We start from the raw sequence: 19,733 nt of genomic DNA on the forward strand, positions 1-19,733 counted from the left end.
CTTAATTCAGGCCTTTCATCGTGCGCACCCAGAGTTGATGTCCAGCTTGGGCGTCCAGTGTCCGCCCCTAGGGGGGGCACTGTCAGAGGACGGCTTCTGCTTCTGTTCGGGCTCCGAGGCGCATGCGTGGTGGACTGGCGCTTCGGCGCACACCCGTTTGCGGCCCAATGGTGCGGCGCTGTGCTTGACCCTTGGCTTTCTCAAACGGACTTTGTTAAAATATCTGATACCTGTGGTTGACCTCTGGCTACCCAAACGGACTTTGCTACAAACTCTGATTACCTGGTTGAGACCCCTGGCTAGTTTTACAGACTTCCTGTTTACTCCGGGCCTGATCCTCTAACTCTGCATTGGCACCTCCAGTCAGCTCCTGGTAACCTCCATCTTGTATCCAGTCCTTCTACCGTCAGAGTACTCACCTGCTGGTAGCCCGTGCCACTGCGTGCCCTCTGCTCCCTGTATCATCTCCGGGGGACAGGGTGCGCGTGGTCGTAAGGGGGAGCCGCTCTCGACATCTTGGCCTCAGTAAGTACTAGTCATGACAGCTGGTCTTTTGAGGGGGTTGGCACAATGGCACAATAGTAAATCAAACATGAGAAGCCACCAACAGGTTATTGCCATGTGTGAATAGACAAAGTATTACTTTGCGCACCTGTTATGCAGAGTACTCCCTGTGGAGGAGCTCAGGCTATGCATAGTGGCTGCAGGGAGCAAGGTTAAAAAATATCCAGCAATGCAGCATTCATTTGGATACAAAGCATTTTTCAAATTTAGCTCAACCAACCTCCGTCATCCAACCGTAAACACCGGCACAGCGCGAGTGCACGTGCACAGGGGAGACTCTGCCAACACTCTGCCCACTTTACATGGACCCAGCGGACCCCAGACAAGGCTGTTAGCCCTGATAAAAGCTGCCCCAAGGACCAGCAGTGGGGCTCCCTGGATTATGAGTCATTTAGCCAAGACACAAGGGACTGCATCCAGCCTAATCCACACACATGGATAGACGGCCAGTCCTTTAGAGGAGCACACCTAGGTCCTTTGCATAGGAAGGAAAAAAGAAGAATGCCGAGTTTGTAGGTGGGCTCAAATTTATATGAGTTAAGTCCTTGAGGCATGGTGGGTCGGAGCCTATACCCAGCTGTGCTAACATGGAGCCGTCAGGAAATTTCTATGTCCAGTCAGAGTCAGAGACTTGCCTGTATAGCTAAAAACTAACAACAATTATTGTTATCCCTTTTAATAAAATATAAATATATAAGAACAGAAGAAGAAAACCTAAATGATGCAAATGGCTGACTTGTCTTACGATGAATGATCATGTAAGTTAAAGCAGAGCTCCAGGCTCCTTCAGAAAAAATGAAAAGTCAGAAGCTTCAAATACTGTAGCTGTTGACTTTTAATATTAGGATACATACCTGTCCACAAATCCAGCGGTGTCTTCACCCGAGTCGATTTTTAAATTGGCTCTCGGGTGCTGCTGCTGCCTTCTTGGTTAAGGGAAGCCGATTCCCTATTGCGCATGCGAGAAGTATGCTGCGCCTTATGAATGACCAACAGAGGGGGGCCAGATGAGTTCGCCGCAGCAAAGTCAGCCGGAAGTGGGAGCGGATACCTGTCAAACCCAGGTACCCACTCCCCCTCCCGAAAGGTGCCAATTGTGGACTGAATACACCTAGTGCATTTTTTAATTGCCCAAATGAGTGCAATTCTATTTATGGTGAGTGTGTTTTATTAACCGGTTCTTGAACGGCTCACGCAGCTATACTGCGGCAGAATGGCTCCCCTGGGCAAAATCCAATACCGGTATGTCCTTCCCTTTTTCGGCCACCAGAGGGCGCGCGCCGCCGGAGGTGCGTGCACGTGCCAGCCACACGGCGGGGACCCGATGCACGTGGCCGGCGGGCACCATCGTCGCCGGCCACGTGCGATCTCGTGCACGAGCGCCAGCATGGGGATTTGTGTGTGTAAGCAGGAAAAGCGATATGTCTCCTCTCCTAGTCAATCCCCCCCCCCCACAGTTAGAACACACTGAGGGAACACACAATAAACCCCTGGATCGCCCCCTAGTGTTAACCCCTTTCCTGCCAGTGACATTTACACAATAATCAGTGCATTTTTATAGCACTGATCGCAGTATAAATGCCAATGGTCCCAAAAGTGTCAAAAGTCTACAATCTGTCCGTTACAATATCGCTAAAAATCAGAGATCACCGCCATTACTATTAAAAAAATTAATAATAATAAAAATGCCATAAATATTTCCCATAGTTTGTAGACACTATAACTTTTGCGTATACCAATCAAAATACGCTTATTAAGGTTTTTTTTACCAAAAATATGTAGAAGAATATATATTGGCCTAAACTGATGAAGAAATGTGTTTTTTTTTTTTTAATTGGGGGGATATTTATTATAGCAAAAAGTAAAAAAAAATTGTATTTTTTTCAAAATTGTCGCTGTTTTTTTGTTTATAGCGCAAAAAATAAAAACCATATTTGTGGGAAAAAAAGGACGCAAATTTTGTTTGGGTGCAGCGTCGAACGATATTTTCAGTTAAAGCGACGCAGTGCCAAATTGTAAAAAAAGTGCTGCTTTGTGCCATGAAAGTCTCTCTATGGTATTATCTCTTTTAAATGGTGGTGCATGACACTAGGAAGACCTGGATTCTTGATACTGGGGCTGTGTGGCTGATGTAAACCTATCAGGGCTTGACCCAAAAGCTCAGTTGGACCTATCTAGCAATAGAAAGTCAAAATATTGTGGTGATTGCGAGTCTATGAGGGTCCACTTTGAGCACATCAGGATTTTGTCCATAGGAGCATGAGCACATTTTTACTGCTGCTTGACCACAAGCAGCACAGTCACTGTGGGACTTATTGGACTATTTGATTTCCACTTTATTTGTGTTTTGATTATCCAATACTATTGACTTTAATTATGATTTATATGTATGGTTTTGGTATAATGCAAAAAGAGTAGTGGCTAATCACTGTTCTACATATATTATTACTTGGCACAGACACGCGGTTTATTTAAACAAACAACTACTCTGGGAACACTAATGTAAGGTGAAACTTTGGAGACATGAATGTAAGGGGGACTCTGATTTATAAGGGAAATGCTGGGGGCTTTGATGTAAGGGACAGTGGCGTAAGTAGAACCTTCAGGGCCCCGATGCAAGAAACTATGAAGGGCCCCCCTGACCCCCCGGACCAGGCCCTTTCCTCCGAGCCCAGTGGCGGAACAACAGGGCCCGATCCCAAGTGGGTGGCTGCATATAAAGGAACCGATTTCTCCATTTCCCCTGCTTCTCCTCCTCTCCCTCCCGCAGGCATTCAGCGGCTGCAGGAGGAAAATGGGGAGATTGGTTCCTCTATGTTGGTGTTTCTCAATCTTTTTCCAGTCAGGGCACCCTTGAAGTATATCCATTCCTCTAGGGATATACTTCAAGGGTGCCCTGACTGGAAAAAGAGAAACACCAACATAGAGGAACCAATCAAATCAAAGCCCCCAGCATTTCCCTTAGAGGAATGGGGCACCACTGCGCAACTGTGTGCATTGCAGCATAGTGATGATGCATTTAAGGGTTTAAAACAGGCAGTCAGGAGGCAACATATTGCCACTTTACTGGCTGTCAAATGCCTCTGAAAAGCGATCTGAGCATGGATAGCTTTTCAGAGGAACAGCATTTTTTTGCTGGTATCATGAACAAGCAAGGAAAAAAAAAATCAGTTCTGATTGTACACATATAGGGGGGTCAGGATTAAACACGCATACATAAAATGTGCATACATGCATGTCAACGCACACACACATATATAAACACACACACATATAATGTATATATACACACACCTATATATAAATGCACATATGCACACACATATAAACACATGCACACACACTTACATACATACATGCACATAAACACATACATGCACACACACACATAAAACACACATACATTAGATAGATAGCTTTTTAAAAATCGGCAGTGCTTTACCTCACCTCTTCCTGCCGGGTACTGCACTGTAGGGGGAGACAAAGAGCACAGCACACACTATGCCTTTACTTTAGGTCTAATCAGTGTGACGAGTTCCCCGATCGTCAGCTGAACTGTAATCGGCACTGTGGGGAGCTCTCAGCCGCCCTTCGACCTATCAAGGTATACAGGGGGCTGGTCACCATGGCGACCTCAGCGACCCCTATACTTCCACTACTGGTAAGGGAGGACTCTGCTGTGAAGGTGGCGCCCATCCTGACTGCTGCACTCCATATGTTGTGTTGTTTTTTACTTACTCCTGACCCCTGCACTCTGTATATTATGCTGTACATAGACCTGACCAAGGTGTTCATTGTCTGAACAGTTGCTGGTTTTAAGGAAGTTCTTCATTAAGGTAAGCTAAGTAAAGCAGCTCATACATTAGTATTTTTTTTCATTCAACCAGCAGGTTGAACAAAAAAAAAACAAAAAAAATTTGATTCCCCCATTCTCGCATTTGATGTGGATGGGGGAATCAAACCTGCTGAGTGCGGAAATTTTTCCAATAGGCTGTTTGTACAGAAGTCAGTAGATTGACTTCGGTACAACCAGCCTGCCCATACATGGATCGAAATTGGACCGGTCCATGATGAACCACACAAATTTTGACCCATGCATGTCTGCCTAAGACAAAAATATCCTTTCTGTGTGCATAAAAACATATGTAATGGAAATGTTTTATTAAAAAAAAGTTTTATTAAATGTTTTATTACAAAAAGATCATTTATCCTGAGGTTTATTTGTGTCTGTGAGGCTGTCAGTTATGGTACAGTAATTAGTATTTTGTGGTTACAAGGACTGCCGTATATGTGTGCAGTGTATACAGCAGGCACAGATTCTGTTCAATTCACCTTTATGACCCCCCACTGGCCATGCCCATTGTGGCACGCTAAGCCTGCTGTTGAAGGTATTCTTCCTCAGCATGCCCCATGTCTTTCTTAATCCTAGTCTTGCTCACATTTTTGTCATGCTGATTTGATTTATTTGTAAAGCCAGGCAGATTATTTGCTATGCGTATTACTAATATTGTCAATGCTTACATATTGTAAATTCTGTAAATTCATCTTTAGGAACATATTATATAATCAACACATACCCATACCCCCTGATGAGTGCAATAATAGACCATTGACACTTCCTCCAGCTTTTTACCCTAACCACTTCCAACCTGGCCTATTGTAAAATGACAGGTGGGAGCACTTGTATCCTGGGTGGACATCATATGATGTCCTCCAGGTGCGTGCCTCATGCATTACGATCTGTCACTTGCTTTATCCACCGGACACAGCAGAAAACAGATCTTTGTACCGGGCCAACCCTGGTACCAAGTGATTACTGTGACCAATTAGTGATCATATGTCAATAGTACCAAATGGCTTTCATTCATAGTCACTCATTGTGTACTGATTGGTCACAGTGATCACATTGTACAGACAGGGACATTCACAGCACCCCTGTACCATGTGATAGCTGTGGACAATCACAGTTATCACAGTTGTACACAATGACACATAAATGGATACCATTCATAAAAATGATTGCTTATAACAGTGATTATCACTATAATCAGCAATCGGTGTAAAACAAAATCCTGACCACCTCCCCAGAGCTGTACAGTGTCACTACGGTGTACTGCTCAAGTGACAGTATGTAAATAAATTGTAAAAAATGTAAAGAAAAGAAAAAAAAAGCTTAAGAAAATTGAAAAACAGATATATACAGTATATATACAGGTATATCCCAATAGTCAATATGCCTGATCACTACCACATCACTCATGTGATGATGCTGTACTGCTCTGGTGACAGTATATAAACAGTTGTGAACAAACGTTATCTAATGTCTTAATTTTCTAAAAAATTCCAACTTTAAAAAAACACACCATTGTGTGTTGGGCATGGGGCATGGGGGTATTTGTATTGTCCTGGTATTTTAGGGCCTTAAGTAATTATATAAGTAGTCAGTACATCAGGATTGATCATTTTTTTTTTAATTAAGTATACCATAGTTTGTAGACTAGCAGTGTAAGTACCTAAATCTATAAATACAATATTGGTGTCAGCCTTATGCAGTCCAAAGTACACCTGAGCTCTGGCTGGGGAGGGAGCAAAAGAGCTAAGAAGCAATCAGTTGGGCTGCAAGGAGCAGCAAAAAGATCAACTCATCAGTCTGTTTCTCCTTTCACTGTCCAGTCACAGACTGGGGAAAGGGATAACTGTATTATGGACCTGCCCAGCCATACAGGACTGCGCTGTGTTGCAAAGCCAATACTGGTGTCAGCCTTATGCAGTCCAAAGTACACCTGAGCTCTGGCTGGGGAGGGAGCAAAAGAGCTAAGAAGCAATCAGTTGGGCTGCAAGGAGCAGCAAAAAGATCAACTCATCAGTCTGTTTCTCCTTTCACTGTCCAGTCACAGACTGGGGAAAGGGATAACTGTATTATGGACCTGCCCAGCCATACAGGACTGCGCTGTGTTGCAAAGCCACGTAACTCTCAGTACTAGATGAATAGAATTACATGCTCGGGGTATTACCCAATTATCGGCTGTATGCTATAACCCAATACCCAATTACCACCTTACCATATTACAATAATTAAGCCAGACAACTTGTTTTGGGTTTAAAATGGCCATAGCAGCCTATTTTATTACACAAAAAACAAACCATAACAAAAAACTTTAATAAAAGAAATAACTGAACTGAAAAACTGCATAGGATTTTTGAAGGCACCCTTGACTGCTCAAATCTCTGTATCTGCACTACCTCGCCTATTACGGCCCCCAGCCATGCTTTACGCCAGCTCTGGGACAAATTTAGGCGAATTCACCAGTCGATACAGCCAACTATTACTCCCGCCCTTATTAGAGCAGGTACACCCCTACCAGAGATGGGCCCAACCCATCTTTTTCCAAAGAAATTAACTATCCCCGCCTTCAAAAACCCTACGGCCTCTGCCAAGATGCCGGCCTGAAACCTTATGCCTGGGCGGCCCGCCACACCCACAGAGCTCTTTGAATACTGTCTTGTAAGCCCAGGAACCAAAGATCAATCCCCACGCATTCAAATGAACCCCGTCCCCTCTCAAGTACAACCACGGATCCTGTTCCAATTCCTTGTGACGGATCGCCAAACCGCCGTTGCGGACAAAGAACTTTGCTACTGCCTTATTGATCTTGATCCTGGCTTTATTAATCCGCTCCACAGATACCGCTAAACACCAGGAGGCCCTAGCCACCATGTCCGACCATACTAAAATTGTGTCCGGGAACAGGGTACGCAATCTTAATAAATCATATTTAATGTCCCTGCATAATTCCCTGGAGGCCCAGAGCCCCAAATCATTTCCCCCCACATGAAGCAGAAGCCTGTCAAGCCTGGCGTAATGGTGCACTTCTGGAAGAACCCTAGACCACAACATCCCCCTGACCCCGATCCACCTGATCCTGACCTGTTCTCTGGACAAAAAATTCACACTAATAGTAGATTTGCGCTTGCTCTAAAGTGATCAAGAAGTTATAAGCAGCTAACACCACAACTAGAATCGTTGCCCAACAGATAGATATTATACAGAAATGTGTAGCGCTAAAATGACAAGATACCTTAAATCTAATATGTTTAAAAGGCCTATACCCAAAATGTAATACACATATAAAAGTACATGCAAGGTCTGACTAAAAATCAAAAGTGTATCAAAAGGACAGTCAATGAGTTGGAACTGAATGGGTCACTGCCCCAAACGTGAAGTGAGGAGCGCCTTCACCAACATACAGCAGAAAAGTTTCAGAAGGTGATATTCTGCAGTCACTTAAAAGTCTCATCGATACATTGGATAATCCATCTTTAAACCAAACTCATATAACACACCACTGTGTCTTCAAAACATGCAGTGCACTTAGATGTTATAGATGGGGGCTTACCGGAGGGTTTGAACCCAAAACAGCATATACTGTAAGGGTCAAACCAGCTTTTATTGCACCCTGGCAATGGTGAGAAGATCTTAGCAGCCTGAAGATATTGAGAGGGGCTTTTCTAAAGGTGTATCTTCTCCACACGTAATGTTGGATCTCTCCACGCAGGGTTCATAAAGGGCACAAAAGGGACTGAGGCTGATCAGAGCCAGGAGCTATTCCTAGCAGCGTCGATTCTCTCAAAACAACAATAAAAACAAACATTATTTGGAACATACGTGGAAGACTATTGCAATAGTCTATTTTCTGCTGTATGTTGGTGAAGGCGCTCCTCACTTCACGTTTGGGGCAGTGACCCATTCAGTTCCAACTCATTGACTGTCCTTTTGATACACTTTTGATTTTTAGTCAGACCTTGCATGTACTTTTATATGTGTATTACATTTTGGGTATAGGCCTTTTAAACATATTAGATTTAAGGTATCTTGTCATTTTAGCGCTACACATTTCTGTTCTCTGGACAAGCCCAACTGGCGACCATCATGCCTAACCTCAGCCCTCTTAGCCCCCCCCAGAAAACGTAAGAATGGCCCAACACAAAACATAAACAACACAAATTCCCAGCACCAAAATACCACAACATGAACCCAACAAATGAACACCCACAAACATGAACGAAAACCACAAGAAACATAAACACACGTAAAACATGATCACCCTTCTCCTCCACATTCCCAGTGCCTTCCTAAAGCCACCCAATCTCACAATAGGTGAGGCCGCACATACAGCCGGAAACGTTGTGACTCCCATCGACCAATTTGTTGCACCAGCTTGTCTTCCAGGCCCCATCGGGCCGCTTCAGTGGCTGCTCCAATTCTGAACGAATGGGAGGAGTAATTCTGCGTCGAGAAACCCGCAGCCAGGAGACACTTCTTAAAAACTGCCCCAAACTGAAACCTAGACAACGCGGACCCATTTTGATGTTGAAGAAAAGGACCGTGTTCGTGCCCCTGATATCTAACCATTCCCAAACTGCCCGAACAGGGCACACTGGCGAGCCCCGTACCGCTCCTAACATAACCCATGCCCCTTTTCCACCTTGGTCAGTTTTGGACCTGCGAATGAAAAGGGACACCACGTCACCCCTGAGCACCACATCAGCCCAGTCCAAACCACCACCTCCCCGTTTGGACCTGCACACTAATTCTCCAACTCTGAATGCCCCAAAAAACGCCAATATAAATGCCGTTCTAAAAAGGGCAGTCTCATAAGGCGATGAACAAACCTCACCCATGATACCTGTGATAGCACCTAGCATGCTGAAGGAAACCGGGCGACGAGGATCCCGTGTGGTCTTTCCCCGCCTGTAGCCCCGTAAAACCCTTTTTATCAACGCATGCTTGGTGACATCCCCAACCCCAGACAATTGAAACCAAAAAGCTAAGCCCAACAGTTTTTGACCCAATTTGGAGGGGGAAACTCCGAATTCCATGTTCCTGCCAATGAATTCTAGCACCAAGCACAAACGGTCCCCTTCGCTAGAACACCCTCCTACCTCCTGTTCGAGTGCAAGCCACTCCCCCCATACCTTCTCATATGCGGTCCACATGGCAGTGCACACTGAATCCCTAATTAGCCCCGTTACCGTTCGAATGCGATGTCCCATAAGTGGTCCGGGCAAAGCCTGCCATGCTGCTCCGCTCCCGGCGCCAACGCTCTGAATCTGTCCCACTGTAAGCGAGACAAAGCATCAGCCACATTATTGGTCACACCCAGAACATGAACAGCACGAACGTAACAATTCAGACACAAACATAAAAGCACTAAATGCCTAAGAAAATGCATTACCGGGGGGGAAGACGCTGAAATTTTGTTAATAGCCTGTACGACCCCCAGATTGTCACAGTGAAAAAGAACCCGTTTGTTCCTGAATTCCTGCTGCCAAATTTCCACCGCCATCACTATGGGAAATAGCTCCATCAGCACCAGATTGCCCAGCAGGTCCGCCTTGCGCCATGACTCCGGCCATGTACCAGCACTCCACTGACTCCCAAAGATTGCTCCGTAACCTACTGCCCCGGCCGCAGAAACCATCTCCTCCATCCACAAGGACCTACCATTGAAAAGTGCCAGGAACAACTGCCACACCCGTAAGTCGTCTTTGTGTGCCTTAGACAAACGCACAAAATGGCGCGATGCCTTGACCCCCGATGTGGCTGCAGCCAAATGCCTGCAGAAAATCCTGCCCATGGGCATAATGCGGCACGCAAAATTTAACTTGCCCAACAGAGACTGCAGTGAACGCAAGCGAATCTTGTTGCTGCCAAGGGCAAAGGACACTGCTGCCCGCATGTCCTCCACCTTGTCAATGGGGAGCCGGCATTCCATACGCACCGTGTCAATCACAATTCCCAGAAATTTTAACGTGGTGACCGGCCCTTCAGTTTTTTCTTGCGCCAAAGGGATGCCAAATAACTCAAAAACGTATTGCAAAGTGGCCAGCAGAATATGGCACCCCCTGCTCGTCGAAGGGCCATTTACCAAGAAATCGTCCAGGTAGTGAATTATGTAATGCAACCAGGACACGTCCTTCACCACCCATTCCAAAAATTAGCTGAATGTTTCGAAAAGTGAACAAGAAACGGCACAACCCATGGGCAACTAGAGATTGACAAAATAATGACCCTCCCACATGCATCCCAACAAACGGAAGCTGTCAGGATGCACCTGAAGAAGGCGGAAAGCCGACTCAATATCTGCCTTCGCCAAAAGAGCCCCCCTGCCAAACTTGCAAACCCATCTAACCGCCTTGTCAAAAGATGCGTAAGAGACCCCACAAAACTCGCGGTCAATGGCATCATTAACCGACAAACCTTGCGGATATGAAAGATGGTGGATCAACCGAAATGAATTGGGTTCCTTCTTGGGAACCACCCCCAACTGAGAGACAACCAGCTCCGCTAAAGGGGGTGCATCGAAAGGGCCCGCCATCCTACCCAAGGCCACTTCCTTAACCAATTTCGCCAACACCACCGATTGGTGTTGTCGTGCAGACAATAAATTAGCAGGGACAGGAGGAACACAGGATAAAGTGCAAGGGATCACAAAACCTACAGAAAAACCGTGTAAAAGAAGCCATGCCGCTGTTTGGTCAGGATACCTACTTAGGAATGGAGCCAGTTTTTCCACCTTCACCGGCGTCCTCCCTCTTGCCAGCTTCACCAGACTTACCTTTGTTTTGCTTGAAGCATTTCGTGAGCGGATGAGATCCCCCGCAGCCGGAGCATTCATGTCGGAACCGACATGATCCCCCAAATCTGCAGTTCCCTTCATTGAACAGCCAACAGAAACCTTTCCGCTTTCCGGCCGATGGTGACGCAGTTCCTGCTCCCCCACCAGCCCCCCCTTGAAAGGGAGTGTTGGTCGCCCTTGCCTGGGTCATCAACTTTATCCACAAGCTGATATCCTTGTGGTCCCACCTAATCGATGGCCTGAGTGCCTTGCGTTGCCGAAATTGTTCATCGTAATGAAACCAGGACACTCCCCCATACACCCTCTGCACCTCCCCAATAGCATCCGCATAGCAAAACAGTGCAGAACACTGGTCTGGAGACTTCTCGCCTATCACGCTGGCCAGAATATTGAACGCTTGTAGCCAATTCCCAAACGTCCTGGGAATAAGCCGGTAGCGCCTCTTCTCCTCTTCCTCCTTCTTACTCTCATCCGGCTTGACCTTGTCCAGGTTGAACTTTTCCAGAGGTAACAGGGAGAATATCTCCACGTACTCACCTTTCCAAATCCGGTCTCGCACTTCCTGTTTTAAATGAGATCCCAGCGGTCCCTCGAAGCACACATAGACTTTTGCATTTTGCCACGTCCGCTAAACGAACACCCTCGGTGTCCCCCGTTGACTTCTTTCCCTCCTCAGCCACTTTGACTGGAGTCTGCGACGATGCCACTTCGGAGGTCGTAGCCACTACCTCTTGCCCCGCCCCCACCTGAGGGGACGTCACCGACACCCCTCCCGCTAGCCCCCCAGGCGAGCCCTGGCTGGCCACATCCCCTGATGAAACTACTGGAGACAGCGCAGCCATCCATGCTGACGCCGGGGAAACAACCCCAGCCGTACTTGTCCCCGTGTCGCACCTAGCTAGCACCTCACTGAAACCGCCCATAAACGCTTGTAGCAAGCCGGCCACACTATTCACCCCAGCTGCCGTCTCCGGCACCACCTGAGGCACCCCTGTCAAGGATCCCCCCCTCACAGCGGTGCCCTGAAAGGCTCCCTCCCTCACAGCAGTGTCCTGCCTTAGCCCTGTCACAGCACCCCCCCCATAGATTGCTGTCCTCCTTCTGCCACCGAGCCCCCCTTTTCCTGCACCTGCCCCTGTACCAACACCCCTGTACCGACATCAGACAAAGACGACACAACATCAGACAGGGGAGACACAAAGGGATAGTACTCACCAGGCTGCCCAGACCGCGCAGCCGTCGCTCCGGATCCCTGCAGCTGATCCTCCGGTCCTCTCCCCGAGCCGGCATCCGCCCCCACCTCTCCATCTTCTGATGATGTCAGTTCACCTTCTGACCACTCGGCCTCATCCTGCAGCCCGCCCGCAGTTCTCCCCGGTGACAGGCGCTGGCCGATGACGTCACTGGAGGCCACCGCTCCGTTCTCATTCGCGTTCATCCTCCCCCGCTGCGCTCTCTGCCTTGTTGTGGTGACAGAAGCGGCGCGCTGGTCCCGCTGAGCAGTGTACTCGGCGCCGGGTCCCCTCTTGGTACCTCCGCTTCTCCTGTTGGCAGTCCCAGCCATCCCAGGCATCAGGCCGGCACTGGGCAATCTTCCTCTCCCATGCAGGGCTGCTCTAACGGCAGGCATAGCACCCGCAGAGCCAGCCGCACGGTCCCGCAGATCTGTAGAAGGGGGGTGGGATCGGGTGGCTAACCCACTTCTTCCCCCAGGGGGACGCCTGTGAAGGGGATTCCTCCCAGCCCCGCTAGCCTGCTAGCCTGCTGAGAAGGCGTTCTCTTGGCCGCGGAAGCTGAAGGGTCCCAGCGCGGCGACACCCCCTCGGAGTCAATTCAGGGCTCAAACGCTCAGGAGGCCGTGACCTCCTAGCGCGTGTAAGAGAAGGGGCAGGTGTAGCAATTACCTGCCCCGACCCCGGCAAAAGTCCAGAAAATTGATCATGCAGCCATTGCGGTCCATTGGCAACCGCCGCCGCGCGAATAGTGGCCAGCATATTGTCAAGATCCTCCATCCTAAATCTCTTAACTGCAGTGCACATAGAATCTTCTCAGATAATCTGCTCAGTTGCTGTCCAAATTCCAAGTGATGCTGAAAGACCAACACCCACCTAGCAACCCATTAGGACCACCCAGCCACACCCTGCCCCACCCTTCTATCCTCCAATGGGGTACCTTTTATCATATCCCTCCTAATATTTATCCCTCCTACCAACTGTATCAATTTATTAAACAACCCCCACCTTGCTATAGCCTTATAGGGAAAACACCATCATGTCGGCCCTACTCTTATGCTGCGCTTCAGCTCCAGGCCTAAACTAATCCTTTGGTAGCTAAAATAGATCCCTTTGGATTTTACCAATATTTCTGTTTATAGAGCAGCTTTACAGCTGTACTTTGTATGGCAGAAAAAAGTCTAATATATATTTAAAATATAACCCTGCATAGTTCAAAAAATATGTTGGCATATCTACTAGCATAGCATATGTATTAGAGCAGTGGTCATCAACCCTGTCCTCAGGGCCCACTAACAGGCCAGATTTGCAAGATGACTGAAATACATCACAGCTGATATCATTTGCTGCTCAGTGATTGCAGTATTCTAGTCTGCATTTCCCCAAGTTAATACATAAAACCTGGCCTGTTAGTGGGCCCTGAGGACAGGGTTGATGACCACTGTATTAGAGATCAGGTGTGCTAGAATAGCGAATGAATATTCACTATTCTCACACTGAATCGCCTCTCCGCCAATCAGGAAGTGCGGCTCTGAGACACATTTCTCGATTGGCCTAGGAGGAGGAGGAGCTGCACTGCAGAAGTCGCTTTGATACAGCGAAGTAGAGCAGGGGAAGGGGAAGATGCCGCAAGTCAGGAAGCGCTGCCCGCCACAGAGAGGAAGAGAACCCACAGTGATGCCAAAGAGGAGAGCAGGGAAAGGGGAAGCCATTTTTCCCTCGGGAAGCGCTGCCCGCCATAGATGGGATAAGTGCTGGGCTCCTAACCGACCGACCGACAAGACCAGCTATGAAAGTAATTTATATATATATATATATATATATACATATACATACACACACGCACTGTATATTGTTAGGCAAAAACTGTCACTTAGGTTTCTCGCCTATACATGGTTTAGGGCTCTAGGATTTGTGTTTGATATGGGTTTTTTTTTCAGAATCTTAACATGTCTTGTTCTGGGTCCAGGAGCCTGGGGGCTTTGTACATTTTTAATATGGAGAAAACAAGCCATTTTATTTTCTCAGAATCTTTATAAGTCCTATTCTGGGTCCTGAAGCCCAAAGACTTCGTAGAGCTTTCAGTGGGAAATGCCTCAGTTTCTAGTTCCATATCTTACCTGATAGCCAAACCTCATCAATTACAGCTGTTCTCAGGCCTTTTATATATGAGCCGATTCAGGAAAATTACCTATGTTTATTGTGTGGCTCAGAAGAGCAGATGTTGTTTTTTTTTATGCTATGGAATTGCTGTACAAAGCCCTTCTGCATTCGTTTGTCGCCTCGCTGAATAAACGAACAGGACAAACCTGCTCAGATTGCTCCCAGGGGCTTTTATCTGAAGCAAGGATTACCAGTGCCACTTACAGTTGAGCCTCTCTTCTCTTACAATCATATATATATATATATATATATATATATATATATATATATATATATATATATATATATATACATATATATTTATAATGTGGAAGTCAGGTCCATAAATATTGGGACATCAACACAATTCTAATCTTTTTGGCTCTATACACCACCACAATGGATTTGAAATTAAACAAACAAGATGTGCTTTAGCTGCAGACTTTCAGCTTTAATTTGAGGGTATTTACATCCAAATCAGGTGAACGGTGTAGGAATTACAACAGTTTGTGTATGTGCTTCCCACTTTTTAAGGGACCAAAAGTAATGGGACAGATTAACAATCATCCATCAAACTTTCACTTTTTAAAAATTGGTTGCAAATCAGACGCTGGGTTTCATCCCTTGTGATGCTCTGCCAGGCTCTCTACTGCATCTGTCTTCAGTTCCTGCTTGTTCTTGGGGCATTTCCCTTCAGTTTTGCCTTCAGCAAGTGAAATGCATGCTCAATCGGATTCAGGTCAGGTGATTGACTTGGCCATTGCATAACATTCCACTTCTTTCCCTTAAAAAACTCTTTGGTTGCTTTCGCAGTATGCTTCGGGTCATTGTCCATCTGCACTGTGAAGCGCCGTCCAATGAGTTCTGAAGCATTTTGCTGAATATGAGCAGATAATATTGCCCGAAACACTTCAGAATTCATCCTGCTGCTTTTGTCAGCAGTCATATCATCAATAAATACAAGAGAACCAGTTCCATTGGCAGCCATACATGCCTACGCCATGACACTACCACCACCATGCTTCACTGATGAGGTGGTATGCTTTGGTTCATGAGCAGTTCCTTTCCTTCTCCATACTCTTCTCTTCCAATCACTCTGATACAAGTTGATCTTGGTCTCATCTGCATAGGATGTTGTTCCAGAACTGTGAAGGCTTTTTTAGATGTTGTTTGGCAAACTCCAATCTGGCCTTCCTGTTTTTGAGGCTCACCAATGGTTTACCAATGGTTTACATCTTGTGGTGAACCCTCTGTATTCACTCTGGTGAAGTCTTCTCTTAATTGTTGACTTTAACACACATACACCTACCTCCTGGAGAGTGTTCTTGATCTGGCCAACTGTTGTGAAGCGTGTTTTCTTCACCAGGGAAAAAAATCTTCAGTCATCCACCACAGTTGTTTTCCGTGGTCTTCCTGGTCTTTTGATGTTTCTGAGCTCACCGGTGCATTCTTTCTTTTTAAGGATGTTCCAAACAGTTGATTTGGCCACACCTAATGTTTTTGCTATCTCTCTGATGGGTTTGTTTTGTTTTTTTCAGCCTAATGATGGCTTGCTTCACTGATAGTGACAGCTCTTTGGATCTCATATTGAGAGTTGACAGCAACAGATTCCAAATGCAAATAGCACACTTGAAATGAACTCTGGACCTTTTATCTGCTCCTTGTAAATGGGATAATGAGGGAATAACACATACCTGGCCATGGAACAGCTGAGCAGCCAATTGTCCCATTACTTTTGGTCCCTTAAAAAGTGGGAGGCACATATACAAACTGTTGTAATTCCTACACCGTTCACCTGATTTGGATGTAAATACCCTCAAATTAAAGCTGAACGTCTGCAGTTAAAGCACATCTTGTTCATTTCATTTCAAATAAATTGTGGTGGTGTATAGAGCCAAAAAGATTAGAATTGTGTCGATGTCCCAATATTTATGGACCTGACGGTATATATATATTCCATCTGATTGTGGAGCTGTTACCTCCCGGCCCAATTCCCACACCTCAGTTGTGTGGGCCTTTTTTAGCACATGTGCAGCCAATTGCACTGTTGCAATTTGCAATCTCTGCCACAAGCAGATCCAGCATGGCAAAAACACCAGCCATTTGCGTACCAAATGCTTGATGAGGCATTTAACCTCCCACCACTCAGCCCGTTGGCAAGAGCACCTGAAAGCCACATACAAGGGACACAATTCTTCTCCTCCTCACTCCTCATCTTCCATGTCTACCCCTGATATATCTCATGACCACTCAGCAGCCTCCACTGACAGGGATGATGGTATAGCAAAGGGCGTCACAGATCCTTGCAACACGTCTGCCAGCAGAACACCACCAGCTGTAGAGAATAGCAGGCAAATTTCTCTGCCCCAGATGCTGCAGCAAAAATACACTGCCAACCACATGCCCAGCATCTAAATTCCAGCTTGTCCAAATTGCTGGTTTTACAACTGCTGCCTTTCCATCTAGTGGATTCTGCCCCTTTCTGTGAATTTAAAGAATGTGCTGTACCACAATGGCAGGTTCTCAGTCGCTATTTTTTTGCCATTCCAGCTCTGTACCATTAGGTGGAAGGCAATGTTTTGCCATTGTTGGGCAAGGCAGTCAGCTGCAAGGTCCACCTTACTGCTGACTCTTGGTCCAGCAAGCATGGTCAGGTCATAGATTTAATTTACAGCACACTTGGTAACTCAGTGCTAAAAAAAATGAATAAAAACCAAGCGCTGATGTGGATAGATATGTGTGATATAAATAAATTGTGCTTAAAAATATATATATACCAATATAGTTAGTGCTATGATAAAATCAGTAAATTAAAGCTGCTATCAATATAGGGTGATCAGATAACCAAACACATAGTACTAAGTATAAAATTGATGCGCTTTAAATAAATAGTGCTCAATATGCTGCTGCGACTAAGCTTAAATCCAGGAATAAAAAATGCATACATGTGAATAAAATAGATAAATAATTATGTTGCTAATACATGTGTTAAAATTGCCAAAATAAATCTTCAAATTGGTGATGTGACGGTGAATATAAATAAAATAATAATGACACTCTGAGTACAATGTTCAGGCAGAGATAAATAGTGGGGGAAAGTAAAAATAATTAAACAGTTCCTTCCCTTAATCCAGATTGATTGACTCACTGGGTTAGATCGTTTGTATCAGGATATTTAGTTTTTCTTGCATCCCACTTTAGCCATAATACTGCTGGTGATTCGGCTCTCAGGATAAATGTTTTATGCAAAGCAAGCAAAGAAAAAATAGATCATTGTGCAGTGAACTTACTAGATAGTACATAAGCAAAACAGGGACAAGAGATACACTCACAAACTCCCGGTCTATTAGAAGCATTCAAATATGCAGATTGCAGTCAGCCGCTGTGGACGAGGTTTCCCATAGAGAAACAGCTGCTGTTAACCTTCCGGTGTATTGCAGCACTGAACGTCCTAAGCTCCTCCACGTTCAGTGCTGCAATACACCTGAAGGTTAACAGCAGCTGTTTCTCTATGGGAAACCTCGTCCACAGCGGCTGACTGCAATCTGCATATTTGAATGCTTCTAATAGACCGGGAGTTTGTGAGTGTATCTCTTGTCCCTGTTTTGCTTATGTACTATCTAGTAAGTTCACTGCACAATGATCTATTTTTTCTTTGCTTGCTTTGCATAAAACCTTTATCCTGAGAGCCGAATCACCAGCAGTATTATGGCTAAAGTGGGATGCAAGAAAAACTAAATATCCTGATACAAACGATCTAACCCAGTGAGTCAATCAATCTGAATTAAGGGAAGGAACTGTTTAATTATTTTTACTTTCCCCCACTATTTATCTCTGCCTGGACATTGTACTCAGAGTGTCATTATTATTTTATTTATATTCACCGTCACATCACCAATTTGAAGATTTATTTTGGCAATTTTAACACATGTATTAGCACCATAATTATTTATCTATTTTATTCACATGTATGCATTTTTTATTCCTGGATTTAAGCTTAGTCGCAGCAGCATATTGTGCACTATTTATTTAAAGCGCATCAATTTTATACTTAACACTTGGTAACTTGCAATTAGAAAGGATGCAGGACAGGGCTCAGTGCTGGAGCATGTTTTGCCACCACGTCTCCATACAGCTGGTGGTGATGATGCGAGATCTGTCAGCTCCTTCTCAACCTCCTCCTCCATGACCTCGTCTTCTGGATTGTCCTATGAACCACCAGTACCCCCTAAGCAGGGGCCATTCAACAAGTCAGGCTAAAAGATGCCATGCAATGCTTCAGCTGGTCTGTCTAGGGGACAAGAGCCACACCAGAGCAAAGGTTCTTTCAGCTCTGCAGGGGCAGGCCCAGGGGTGGTTCACGCCACGGAAGCTTCAGCCAAGAATGGTGGTGTGCGATAATGGCAATAACCTTCTGTTCGCTCTTCGACAGGGAAAGTTGACACATGTGCCATGCCTGGCACATATCCTCAATTTGGTGGTGCAGCTTTTCTTAAACGGGTACCCAGGTTTGCAAGGTCGTCTAAAGCAGGCCAGAAGAGTCTGTAGCCATTTTAGACAGTCATACACAGCCAGTGTTTGGATGGCTGAAATTCAGCAGGGATTCCATCAGCCCATAAACCGCCTGTTTTGTGACATGCCCACCAGGTGGAACTTAACTTTGGCAATGCTGCAGCAGTTGCACATGCAGCAGAGGGACGTTAATGAGTACCTGTGTGAGTAAGGCACAAAGACAGGCTCAGGGCACCTGTTTTCTTTCACCACGCCAACTGTTTGACAGGGGCATCAAATATGAATTTTTTACACCAAGGCCAATTCTTGCTTTCATCAAGACTACATCTAGAAGGTTATTGGGTGAAGGCACCAACAACACTCAAAGCCCAATTTTTCCGCACCTGTTACTTCTATCCAAAGTCTGTGAAAGAGATACCAGACTTTATCTAAAAAAAAATGGTTAATCTTGGTCTGAGTGTACTACAATGTGGCTTCTTCACATAAGGCTTGCTCACTGTGGTGCAAAACTTTGTTATTTCCATCCAAAGTCTGCCAAAGAGACACCAGAATGTATCCAAAAAAATCTCTAGTCTTGTTCCGAGTGCACTAAAATGTGGTCTCTTCATACAGACTGGCTCCCCCAACCATTGTTTACTAAATA

Source organism: Aquarana catesbeiana, linkage group LG02 (genome assembly GCF_042186555.1).
Source record: "Aquarana catesbeiana isolate 2022-GZ linkage group LG02, ASM4218655v1, whole genome shotgun sequence".
Lineage (NCBI taxonomy): Eukaryota > Metazoa > Chordata > Amphibia > Anura > Ranidae > Aquarana > Aquarana catesbeiana.